Source organism: Pleurodeles waltl, chromosome 2_1, assembly GCF_031143425.1.
Source record: "Pleurodeles waltl isolate 20211129_DDA chromosome 2_1, aPleWal1.hap1.20221129, whole genome shotgun sequence".
NCBI classification, from domain to species: domain Eukaryota; kingdom Metazoa; phylum Chordata; class Amphibia; order Caudata; family Salamandridae; genus Pleurodeles; species Pleurodeles waltl.
This window is the reverse complement of record NC_090438.1, coordinates 21,501,935-21,515,465: the sequence shown is the minus strand read 5'-3', so window position 1 is coordinate 21,515,465 and position 13,531 is coordinate 21,501,935.

Sequence of the window (13,531 nt, the reverse complement as noted above, 5' to 3'; positions counted from 1 at the left end):
ACCCCCTGAGCCTACCACCACTAATACATCAAGCTCTAGTGCCCCTAGCAGTAGTGGTACTAGTGGTGGGACTGCTGGCAACAGTCAAGTTAAGGGAGTAGTTGGGTTCACTTATGGGTCCATAGTAGAAACTGGGGTAGTCAGTCCCAAGACAGTTTCTGTCACACCTAGTGGCATTGGCCTTGCCACACTGGCTGCTTGTCCCCTTACAATGGATAAGTACAGGCAGACAGTTTCAATAAATGGTGTTGAGGCCTTGGCCTACAGGGATACAGGTGCCAGTATCACTTTGGTGACTGAAAACCTAGTGCACCCTGATCAACACATCATTGGACAACAGTATAAAATTATTGATGTCCATAACTCCACTAAGTTTCTTCCCTTAGCTATAATTCAGTTTAGTTGGGGTGGAGTTACTGGCCCTAAGCAGGTGGTGGTATCACCTAGCTTACCTGTAGACTGTCTCTTAGGTAATGACCTAGAGGCCTCAGGTTGGGCTGATGTAGAGTTTTATGCCCATGCAGCCATGTTGGGCATCCCAGAGGAATTGTTCCCTCTCATTTCAATTGAAATGAAAAAGCAAAGGAGAGAAGGCCTGAAAACTCAGGATCCCTCTCCATCAACAGGTAAAAAGGGTATCACAGTATCCCTAACCACCCTACCATTCAGGATACCATTCCTGTGGTGGGAGAAACCTCTCCTGGGGTGGCACCTGTTCCAAGGGAATCGTCAGTTGGCAAAACTGTACTCCCTGAGGTGGAAGTACCTCTCTGTGGGATAACTAACATTGGTGAGAAAAAGAGCACCATTTTAGTTAACATGGAGCACCCCTCCAACCCTCCCAGAGAAATTTTAGTGCAGAAACCCTGCACTGCCTCACAACACTTAGGACAGCATCCCTGCCCTAGTGTGGAGCTCATAGGACAGCATCCCTGCCCTGCTCCAACTCAAGAGAAACAACATCACTGTTCTCTCTTCCAGCCATATGGACAAAGTTTTTGCCCAGCTATGGCTTTACTGAGACAGCATCCCTGTCTGGCATTTCCATCACTACAAATAGGTTCAGTGGACAATTCCCACTGCTCTAAACTAAAACTTACTGATAGAATCTCTGAAAATACATCTTCACATTGTTGCTTAGCTAAAAAACTTCAAACAGGGTGGTTTACATCCCCACAGGGAAGTAACCATATAGTGGATGATAAAGGGAGTAACCAGTCTATTGCAGAGCTACTCTCTACTTATCACCACTTAGACAATAAAGTCTCAACTGGCCAAGGTTAGCCTTATTGTCCTTCGTTTGGGGGGGGGGTTGTGTGAGAAAGTAGCCTCTTTCTAGCCTTGTTACCCCCACTTTTGGCCTGTTTGTGAGTGTATGTCAGGGTGTTTTCACTGTCTCACTGGAATCCTGCTAGCCAGGGCCCAGCGCTCATAGTGAAAACCCTATGTTTTCAGTATGTTTGTTATGTGTCACTGGGACCCTGCTAGTCAGGACCCCAGTGCTCATAAGTTTGTGGCCTATATGTGTGTGTTCCCTGTGTGGTGCCTAACTGTCTCACTGAGGCTCTGCTAACCAGAACCTCAGTGGTTATGCTCTCTCTGTACAAATTGTCACTAACAGGCTAGTGACCAATTTTACCAATTTACATTGGCTTACTGGAACACCCTTATAATTCCCTAGTATATGGTACTGAGGTACCCAGGGTATTGGGGTTCCAGGAGATCCCTATGGGCTGCAGCATTTCTTTTGCCACCCATAGGGAGCTCTGACAATTCTTACACAGGCCTGCCACTGCAGCCTGAGTGAAATAACGTCCACGTTATTTCACAGCCATTTTACACTGCACTTAAGTAACTTATAAGTCACCTATCTGTCTAACCTTTACCTGGTAAAGGTTAGGTGCAAAGTTACTTAGTGTGAGGGCACCCTGGCACTAGCCAAGGTGCCCCCACATTGTTCAGAGCCAATTCCCTGAACTTTGTGAGTGCGGGGACACCATTACACGCGTGCACTACATATAGGTCACTACCTATATGTAGCTTCACAATGGTAACTCCGAATATGGCCATGTAACATGTCTAAGATCATGGAATTGCCCCTCTATGCCATCCTGGCATTGTTGGCACAATCCCATGATCCCAGTCGTCTGTAGCACAGACCCTGGTACTGCCAAACTGCCTTTCCTGGGGTTTCACTGCAGCTGCTGCTGCTGCCAACCCCTCAGACAGGTTTCTGCCCCCCTGGGGTCAAGCCAGGCTTGTCCCAGGATGGCAGAACAAAGGACTTCCTCTGAGAGAGGGTGTTACACCCTCTCCCTTTGGAAAATGGTGTGAAGGCAGGGGAGGAGTAGCCTCCCCCAGCCTCTGGAAATGCTTTCTTGGGCACAGATGTACCCAATTCTGCATAAGCCAGTCTACACCGGTTCAGGGACCCCTTAGCCCCTGCTCTGGTGGGAAACTGGACAAAGGAAAGGGGAGTGACCACTCCCCTGACCTGCACCTCCCCTGGGAGGTGTCCAGAGCTCCTCCAGTGTGCTCCAGACCTCTGCCATCTTGGAAACAGAGGTGCTGCCAGCACACTGGACTGCTCTGAGTGGCCAGTGCCACCAGGTGACGTCAGAGACTCCTTCTGATAGGCTCCTTCAGGTGTTAGTAGCCTATCCTCTCTCCTAAGTAGCCAAACCCTCTTTTCTGGCTATTTAGGGTCTCTGTCTCTGGGGAAACTTTAGATAACGAATGCAAGAGCTCATCAGAGTTCCTCTGCATCTCTCTCTTCACCTTCTGCCAAGGAATCGACTGCTGACCGCGCTGGAAGCCTGCAAAACTGCAACAAAGTAGCTAAGACGACTACTGCAACTCTGTAACGCTGATCCTGCCGCCTTCTCGACTGTTTTCCTGCTTGTGCATGCTGTGGGGGTAGTCTGCCTCCTCTCTGCACCAGAAGCTCCGAAGAAATCTCCCGTGGGTCGACGGAATCTTCCCCCTGCAACCGCAGGCACCAAAAAGCTGCATTACCGGTCCCTTGGGTCTCCTCTCAGCACGACGAGCGACGTCCCTCGAATCCAGCAACTCTGTCCAAGTGACCCCCACAGTCCAGTGACTCTTCAGTCCAAGTTTGGTGGAGGTAAGTCCTTGCCTCACCTCGCTAGACTGCATTGCTGGGAACCGCAACTTTTGCAGCTACTCCGACCCCTGTGCACTTCCGGCGGAAATCCTTCGTGCACAGCCAAGCCTGGGTCCACGGCACTCTAACCTGCATTGCACGACTTTCTAAGTTGGTCTCCGGCGACGTGGGACTCCTTTGTGCAACTTCGGTGAGCACCGTTTCACGCATCCTTGTAGTGCCTGTTTCTGGCACTTCTCTGGGGGCTACCTGCTTCAGAGAGGGCTCTTTCTCTTGATCGACGTCCCCTCTCTCCTCTGGTCCAATTTGCGACCTTCTGGTCCCTCCTGGGCCTCAGCAGCGTCCGAAAACTGTAACTGCACGATTTGCAGCTAGCAAGGCTTGTTGGCGTTCTTTCGGCGGGAAAACACTTCTGCACGACTATCCACGGCAAGTGGAATCTGTCCACCAAAGGGGAAGTCTCTAGCCTATTTCGTTCCTGCAGAAACCACAGCTTCCTCTGTCCAGTAGAAGCTTCTTTGCACCCGCAGCTGGCATTTCCTGGGCATCTGCCCATCTCCGACTTGCTTTTGACTTTTGGACTTGGTCCCCTTGTTCCACAGGTACCCTAGATTGGAAATCCACAGTTGTTGCATTGTTGGTTTGTGTCTTTCCTGCATTATTCCTCTATCACGACTTCTTTGTCTTTTGGGGAACTTCAGTGCACTTTGCACTCACTTTTCAGGGTCTTGGGGAGGGCTAATTTTCTAACTCTCACTATTTTCTAATAGTCCCAGCGACCCTCTACAAGGTCACATAGGTTTGGGGTCCATTCGTGGTTCACATTCCACTTTTGGAGTATATGGTTTGTGTTGCCCCTATCCCTATGTGTCCCCATTGCATCCTATTGTAAATATACATTGTTTGCACTGTTTTCTAAGACTATACTGCATATTTTTGGTATTGTGTACATATAACTTGTGTATAATTGCTATCCTCATACTGAGGGTACTCACTGAGATATTTTGGCATATTGTCATAAAAATAAAGTACCTTTATTTTTAGTATATCTGTGTATTGTGTTTTCTTATGATATTGTGCAAGTGACACTTGTGGTACTGTAGTAGCTTCACACGTCTCCTAGTTCAGCCTAAGCTGCTCTGCTAAGCTACCATTATCTATCAGCCTAAGCTGCTAGACACCCTATACACTAATAAGGGATAACTGGGCCTGGTGCAAGGTGCAAGTACCCCTTGGTACTCACTACAAGCCAGTCCAGCCTCCTACATTGGTTGTGCAGCGGTGGGATAAGTGCTTTGAGACTACTTACCACTCTTGTCATTGTACTTTTCATAAGAGAAAAATATACAAAACAAGTTCAGTGTGTGTACACATAGCTAAAAAGTTTTGCATTTCCTCTTTTCACTCTTTTCTAAAGTGCTGAAAAGTACTTCTAAACTTTCAAAAAGTTCTTAAAAGTTTAAAAAGTTTTTTTCTGTCTTTCTAAAAAGTTCTGAAAACTTTTTTCTCTTTTTCTATCACTTTAACTCTCTCTAAAAATGTCTGGCACAGGCCAAAATGTTGACCTGTCTAAGATTGCATATGATCACCTTAGCTGGAAAGGAGCAAGGAGTCTCTGCATAGAGAGAGGTTTGAGTGTAGGGAAGAATCCTTCCTTGGAACTGTTACTTAACATGCTTAGAGAACAGGATAAGGCTAAAAGTGCCCCATCTGTTGAAAAAGTAGCTAATGGTTCTCAATCTGATCCAGGGACTCCCCCAGGTAAAGGTTCAGGAAAGAAACTTCTTAGCCTTCCCATTACAAGACAGTCTAGCATAGTTGGTAAAGAGGTGGAGTCACATCATACAGATGATGTGCTCTCACATTACACTGTCAGCCAAGCTGTTAGGGTGCCCTCTGTAAGGGACAGGTCTCCTTCTGTCCATTCTCACCATACTTCTGTGTCTAGGAATGTCCCTCCCACCCACCCTGATGACAGAATGTTAGAAAGGGAACTCAATAGATTGAGAGTGGAGCAATCCAGACTGAAGCTTAAACAGCAACAGCTGGATTTAGATAGACAATCCCTAGAAGTAGAGAAGGAAAGACAGAGGTTGGGTTTAGAAACCCATGGTGGCAAAAGCAGTATTCCCCATAGTCATCCTGTAAAAGAGCATGATTCCAGGAATCTGCACAAGATAGTTCCCCCTTATAAGGAGGGGGATGACATTAACAAGTGGTTTGCTGCACTTGAGAGGGCCTGTGTTGTACAGGATGTCCCTCAAAGGCAGTGGGCTGCTATCCTATGGCTATCATTTAGTGGAAAAGATAGGGATAGGCTCCTTACTGTGAAAGAAAGTGATGCCAATAATTTTACAGTTCTTAAGAATGCACTCCTGGATAGTTATGGCTTAACCACTGAACAATACAGGATAAAGTTCAGAGAGACCAAAAAGGAGTCTTCACAAGACTGGGTTGATTTTGTTGACCATTCAGTGAAGGCCTTGGAGGGGTGGTTACATGGCAGTAAAGTTACTGATTATGACAGCCTGTATAACTTGATCCTGAGAGAGCATATTCTTAATAATTGTGTGTCTGATTTGTTGCACCAGTACTTGGTGGACTCTGATCTGACCTCTCCCCAAGAATTGGGAAAGAAGGCAGACAAATGGGTCAGAACAAGGGTGAACAGAAAAGTTCATACAGGGGGTGACAAAGATGGCAATAAGAAGAAAGATGGTGAAAAATCTCAAGATAAGCATGGGGATAAGGGTAAAACCAAAGATCCTTCTTCAAATCTTAAACACTCTTCAGAGGGTGGGGATAAAACAAATTCTTCCTCTTCTTCTCAACCCACACACATTAAAAAGCCTTGGTGCTTTGTGTGTAAAAACAAAGGCCATAGGCCAGGGGATAAGTCCTGTCAAGGTAAACCCCCTGAGCCTACCACCACTAATACATCAAGCTCTAGTGCCCCTAGCAGTAGTGGTACTAGTGGTGGGACTGCTGGCAACAGTCAAGTTAAGGGAGTAGTTGGGTTCACTTATGGGTCCATAGTAGAAACTGGGGTAGTCAGTCCCAAGACAGTTTCTGTCACACCTAGTGGCATTGCCCTTGCCACACTGGCTGCTTGTCCCCTTACAATGGATAAGTACAGGCAGACAGTTTCAATAAATGGTGTTGAGGCCTTGGCCTACAGGGACACAGGTGCCAGTATCACTTTGGTGACTGAAAACCTAGTGCACCCTGATCAACACATCATTGGACAACAGTATAAAATTATTGATGTCCATAACTCCACTAAGTTTCTTCCCTTAGCTATAATTCAGTTTAGTTGGGGTGGAGTTACTGGCCCTAAGCAGGTGGTGGTATCACCTAGCTTACCTGTAGACTGTCTCTTAGGTAATGACCTAGAGGCCTCAGGTTGGGCTGATGTAGAGTTTTATGCCCATGCAGCCATGTTGGGCATCCCAGAGGAATTGTTCCCTCTCATTTCAATTGAAATGAAAAAGCAAAGGAGAGAAGGCCTGAAAACTCAGGATCCCTCTCCATCAACAGGTAAAAAGGGTATCACAGTATCCCTAACCACCCTACCATTCAGGATACCATTCCTGTGGTGGGAGAAACCTCTCCTGGGGTGGCACCTGTTCCAAGGGAATCGTCAGTTGGCAAAACTGTACTCCCTGAGGTGGAAGTACCTCTCTGTGGGATAACTAACATTGGTGAGAAAAAGAGCACCATTTTAGTTAACATGGAGCACCCCTCCAACCCTCCCAGAGAAATTTTAGTGCAGAAACCCTGCACTGCCTCACAACACTTAGGACAGCATCCCTGCCCTAGTGTGGAGCTCATAGGACAGCATCCCTGCCCTGCTCCAACTCAAGAGAAACAACATCACTGTTCTCTCTTCCAGCCATATGGACAAAGTTTTTGCCCAGCTATGGCTTTACTGAGACAGCATCCCTGTCTGGCATTTCCATCACTACAAATAGGTTCAGTGGACAATTCCCACTGCTCTAAACTAAAACTTACTGATAGAATCTCTGAAAATACATCTTCACATTGTTGCTTAGCTAAAAAACTTCAAACAGGGTGGTTTACATCCCCACAGGGAAGTAACCATATAGTGGATGATAAAGGGAGTAACCAGTCTATTGCAGAGCTACTCTCTACTTATCACCACTTAGACAATAAAGTCTCAACTGGCCAAGGTTAGCCTTATTGTCCTTCGTTTGGGGGGGGGTTGTGTGAGAAAGTAGCCTCTTTCTAGCCTTGTTACCCCCACTTTTGGCCTGTTTGTGAGTGTATGTCAGGGTGTTTTCACTGTCTCACTGGAATCCTGCTAGCCAGGGCCCAGCGCTCATAGTGAAAACCCTATGTTTTCAGTATGTTTGTTATGTGTCACTGGGACCCTGCTAGTCAGGACCCCAGTGCTCATAAGTTTGTGGCCTATATGTGTGTGTTCCCTGTGTGGTGCCTAACTGTCTCACTGAGGCTCTGCTAACCAGAACCTCAGTGGTTATGCTCTCTCTGTACAAATTGTCACTAACAGGCTAGTGACCAATTTTACCAATTTACATTGGCTTACTGGAACACCCTTATAATTCCCTAGTATATGGTACTGAGGTACCCAGGGTATTGGGGTTCCAGGAGATCCCTATGGGCTGCAGCATTTCTTTTGCCACCCATAGGGAGCTCTGACAATTCTTACACAGGCCTGCCACTGCAGCCTGAGTGAAATAACGTCCACGTTATTTCACAGCCATTTTACACTGCACTTAAGTAACTTATAAGTCACCTATCTGTCTAACCTTTACCTGGTAAAGGTTAGGTGCAAAGTTACTTAGTGTGAGGGCACCCTGGCACTAGCCAAGGTGCCCCCACATTGTTCAGAGCCAATTCCCTGAACTTTGTGAGAACGGGGACACCATTACACGCGTGCACTACATATAGGTCACTACCTATATGTAGCTTCACAATGGTAACTCCGAATATGGCCATGTAACATGTCTAAGATCATGGAATTGCCCCTCTATGCCATCCTGGCATTGTTGGCACAATCCCATGATCCCAGTCGTCTGTAGCACAGACCCTGGTACTGCCAAACTGCCTTTCCTGGGGTTTCACTGCAGCTGCTGCTGCTGCCAACCCCTCAGACAGGTTTCTGCCCCCCTGGGGTCAAGCCAGGCTTGTCCCAGGATGGCAGAACAAAGGACTTCCTCTGAGAGAGGGTGTTACACCCTCTCCCTTTGGAAAATGGTGTGAAGGCAGGGGAGGAGTAGCCTCCCCCAGCCTCTGGAAATGCTTTCTTGGGCACAGATGTACCCAATTCTGCATAAGCCAGTCTACACCGGTTCAGGGACCCCTTAGCCCCTGCTCTGGCGGGAAACTGGACAAAGGAAAGGGGAGTGACCACTCCCCTGACCTGCACCTCCCCTGGGAGGTGTCCAGAGCTCCTCCAGTGTGCTCCAGACCTCTGCTATCTTGGAAACAGAGGTGCTGCCAGCACACTGGACTGCTCTGAGTGGCCAGTGCCACCAGGTGACGTCAGAGACTCCTTCTGATAGGCTCCTTCAGGTGTTAGTAGCCTATCCTCTCTCCTAAGTAGCCAAACCCTCTTTTCTGGCTATTTAGGGTCTCTGTCTCTGGGGAAACTTTAGACAACGAATGCAAGAGCTCATCAGAGTTCCTCTGCATCTCTCTCTTCACCTTCTGCCAAGGAATCGACTGCTGACCGCGCTGGAAGCCTGCAAAACTGCAACAAAGTAGCTAAGACGACTACTGCAACTCTGTAACGCTGATCCTGCCGCCTTCTCGACTGTTTTCCTGCTTGTGCATGCTGTGGGGGTAGTCTGCCTCCTCTCTGCACCAGAAGCTCCGAAGAAATCTCCCGTGGGTCGACGGAATCTTCCCCCTGCAACCGCAGGCACCAAAAAGCTGCATTACTGGTCCCTTGGGTCTCCTCTCAGCACAACGAGCGAGGTCCCTCGAATCCAGCAACTCTGTCCAAGTGACCCCCACAGTCCAGTGACTCTTCAGTCCAAGTTTGGTGGAGGTAAGTCCTTGCCTCACCTCGCTAGACTGCATTGCTGGGAACTGCGACTTTTGCAGCTACTCCGGCCCCTGTGCACTTCCGGCGGAAATCCTTCGTTCACAGCCAAGCCTGGGTCCACGGCACTCTAACCTGCATTGCACGACTTTCTAAGTTGGTCTCCGGCGACGTGGGACTCCTTTGTGCAACTTCGGCGAGCACCGTTTCACGCATCCTCGTAGTGCCTGTTTCTGGCACTTCTCCGGGTGCTCCCTGCTTCAGAGAGGGCTCCTTGTCTTGCTCGACATCCCCTCTCTCCTCTGGTCCAATTTGCGACCTCCTGGTCCCTCCTGGGCCTCAGCAGCATCCGAAAACATTAACCGCACGATTTGCAGCTAGCAAGGCTTGTTGGCATTCTTTTGGCGTGAAAACACTTCTGCACGACTCTCCACGGCGAACGGGATCTGTCCACCAAAGGGGAAGTCTCTAGCCCTTTTCGTTCCTGCAGAAACCGCAGCTTCTTCTGTCCTGTAGAAGCTTCTTTGCACCCGCAGATGGCATTTCCTGGGCATCTGCCCATCTCCGACTTGCTTGTGACTTTTGGACTTGGTCCCCTTGTTCCACAGGTACCCTAGATTGGAAATCCACAGTTGTTGCATTGTTGGTTTGTGTCTTTCCTGCATTATTCCTCTATCACGACTTCTTTGTCTTTTGGGGAACTTCAGTGCACTTTGCACTCACTTTTCAGGGTCTTGGGGAGGGCTAATTTTCTAACTCTCACTATTTTCTAATAGTCCCAGCGACCCTCTACAAGGTCACATAGGTTTGGGGTCCATTCGTGGTTCACATTCCACTTTTGGAGTATATTGTTTGTGTTGCCCCTATCCCTATGTGTCCCCATTGCATCCTATTGTAAATATACATTGTTTGCACTGTTTTCTAAGACTATACTGCATATTTTTGGTATTGTGTACATATAACTTGTGTATAATTGCTATCCTCATACTGAGGGTACTCACTGAGATACTTTGGCATATTGTCATAAAAATAAAGTACCTTTATTTTTAGTAAATCTGTGTATTGTGTTTTCTTATGATATTGTGCAAGTGACACTTGTGGTACTGTAGTAGCTTCACTCGTCTCCTAGTTCAGCCTAAGCTGCTCTGCTAAGCTACCATTATCTATCAGCCTAAGCTTCTAGACACCCTATACACTAATAAGGGATAACTGGGCCTGGTGCAAGGTGCAAGTACCCCTTGGTACTCACTACAAGCCAGTCCAGCCTCCTACAATAGGGATCTCCTGGAACCCCAATACCCTGGGTACCTTAGTACCATATACTAGGGAATTATAAGGGTGTTCCAGTAAGCCAATGTAAATTGGTAAAATTGGTCACTAGCCTGTTAGTGACAATTTGAAAGAAATGAGAAAGCAGAACCACTGAGGTTCTGGATAGCAGAGCCTCAGTGAGACAGTTAGTCACTACACAGGTAACACATTCAGGCACACTTATGAGCACTGGGGCCCTGGATGCCAGGGTCCCAGTGACACATACAACTAAAACAACATATATACAGTGAAAAATGGGGGTAACATGCCAGGCAAGATGGTACTTTCCTACAGCATGAGATTGCCCTTCAGCTGGAAAACATCAAGTGATGGAAAATAAATTCAAAACACATTCTGTACCACAGTGCCAAGCAGGAACTCATAGCCAGCACTCATGAGCTCCCTATGCTGATCTGAGCACTTGTCACACAAAAATAGACTGTTGACATTTGAGGCCTCAATCTAAGAAAAATATCACCCACCCATGAACCCTTAAAAGCTGCTAATACGTAACTATAACATGCATTTTTAATGAAATGTTGGTAACTAAAAGCTATTACATATGTATGATAGAAAATACCTTTTAATTGTTAAACAATATTTATGCAAAATTTTATGATGTGCAATCATTTTATACACACATATATTTATACACATTTATTCATTGGATTATTTATATTTTATTTATGAAAAACATACTTACATGCAAAGTAAATGACCATACTGTAATCTAGGAAAACGTTGCCGTAATGTACAATAGCACCACCCTTGATATCAGGCTATCCTAGTAACTAACATCCGTATTATGAGCAATGATATCAGGCTCTCACCAGCTCCCTCCTCTCTGCAGTCAGTGCTTCCTTCCATCACACTGCTGCTAAGGCAGTCCCTGTCCAGTATGGGTAAGTCCTAGGCAGCCTGTCCTGCAGTCAGATTCCACTCTTCGATTTAGTTTTAAATGTATTTTATTTCAACTGCCATTCCTTGGTTGTCTCCTGCCAGGCCTTGGCAGTTTCTGCACCATGTTCTCCTGTATTTCCCACCACCCGCTTTGCACCACTCACTCCCGCTGCCCGCTGCCCGCATCCCCAGCCCTCCTCCACCCTTTCAGGACCTCCTTAACGGAGGCCGCAGCATGGCCCCATTGAGCAGGCCTACACCAGCTCTCCCCTTGCTGCAATCAGTGCTTCCTTTGCCGCACTGCTTCTAAGGCTCTCCCTGCCCTTTGTGGGTCAGACCTAGCATGCCCCGTCAGTCAGCTTCTACTCTTTATTTTTAATTAAATTTTATTACCCCTGCCATTCCTTGGTTGTCGCCTGCCAGCCTGTGGCAGTTTCCACGCTGTTGTCTCCCATTTTTCCCACCAATCGATTCCTGCCAGCCGCTCTCTCTGCCTGCATCTCCAGCTCCCCTCCCAGGACCTACTTCATGGAGGCTGGAGTGGGATTGTGCCACCAACATGCTGAAGACGCACCAAAGGCAAGCTTGTCTGTGCCTGTCCTCTCCTGGACTGAGTCCAGCGGTAGAAACCCTTGACCTCCGGACACCCACCGACACTCCACCTCAGAGCTCTGAGTCCTAGACCACGGATGCCCTAACAACTGCTTTGCTTCACATCTCCTCACCAGACAGCAGGACCGTTCAGCTGCCACCAATGTCAGTTCCCCTGCAATCTAGCACCGCCCGCCCTCGTAGGAACCTGCACCACTCCCACCCCACCAGCCAACACCACCATGGGACCACTCTGATGCCTCCTGATCAAAGCCAGATCACTCTGCCAACATGCAGTCGAATTCTGGGACACAATCTCCACCCTCGCCCCCAATGTGACCTTCACCACAGAGACATTGTTTAACCCCTCTCTGGCTCCTGACATCACCAGCGCAATGCCCACCATCTACGAAATGAAAGACTGCACCGCACCAGCAAACATGAAAGGGACATTGCCATCATCCACAAAGAATCAATCCACTACACCACCACCAGACACAAAACTATGCCAATCATGGAACACCTGAATTTCCAACTCCACACTGACAGCAATAAAACCATTAAAGAAACCCTCACCAACAGACCCCCTGAACCGTGAACTGGCCTCTGCGACACCATCACAGACTTCATCGTCCCACTCACCTTAGAATCCAAGCAAAACATCTTCTTCTGATATCTCAACTTCCACGTGGACGACCCCATAGACAAAATCTCTGCCAAACTTTTAGAACAAATGGATGTTGGCATCTCCCAGGTGGTCACAGACCTCGCACTCAGAGTAGGACAGACACTGGACCCTATCTTCACTTCTAGCATAAGAGTTAAATACAGCCATTTGACGTAACTCAACTGGACCACTCCATCGTCCACTTCACCACTGCAGGAACACCTTGCACCACTCCCAACTCTCCCAGCACGCCCTTCCACAGCTGTAGCAAAGTGACACAGAACCAGTGGATGGACGCCCTCAACACCAATCAGCCTGACACCGCAAACAACCTGAAACAGGAAGTCGGGAACTTCTACACTTGGATCACCAATGCCACGGATCGAGTTGCCACCATCAAACCAGCCAAAACTGAATATCCACTGAACAAGCCAGCTGCTACACTCCAGAACTCAGCACAATGAAACACAGCTGCAAACAACTAGAAAGAGGATGACGCACCAGCAGAGATGATACAGACTGAGCCACCTTCATGTCAGCCCTCAACAAACACCATAAACAACTCGAAGATATGAAAAATGTCACCCTTGCAGACCTTATTGAGGCAAGCCCCAACCACTCCAAGGAGCTCCTCACCATTGTCAGAAAGATCATCTGCCCAACAACCACTAAGAACATGATCCCTCCTTCACAGGAACTCTGTGGCGCTCTTGTAAATCACTTCTACAAAACGGTATCTACCATCCACAGGAACTTTGAACTTCAACCCTCTGACATCCTCAGCCTCCCGACTCCAACAGAAGCCTTCCCCGACCAACATCTCACTGCATGAAATCAGCTCACTCCACCGGACACCACAGCCATAAGGAAATCCATCTGCTCTTGAGCACCCACTGGTACATGTCCCCAC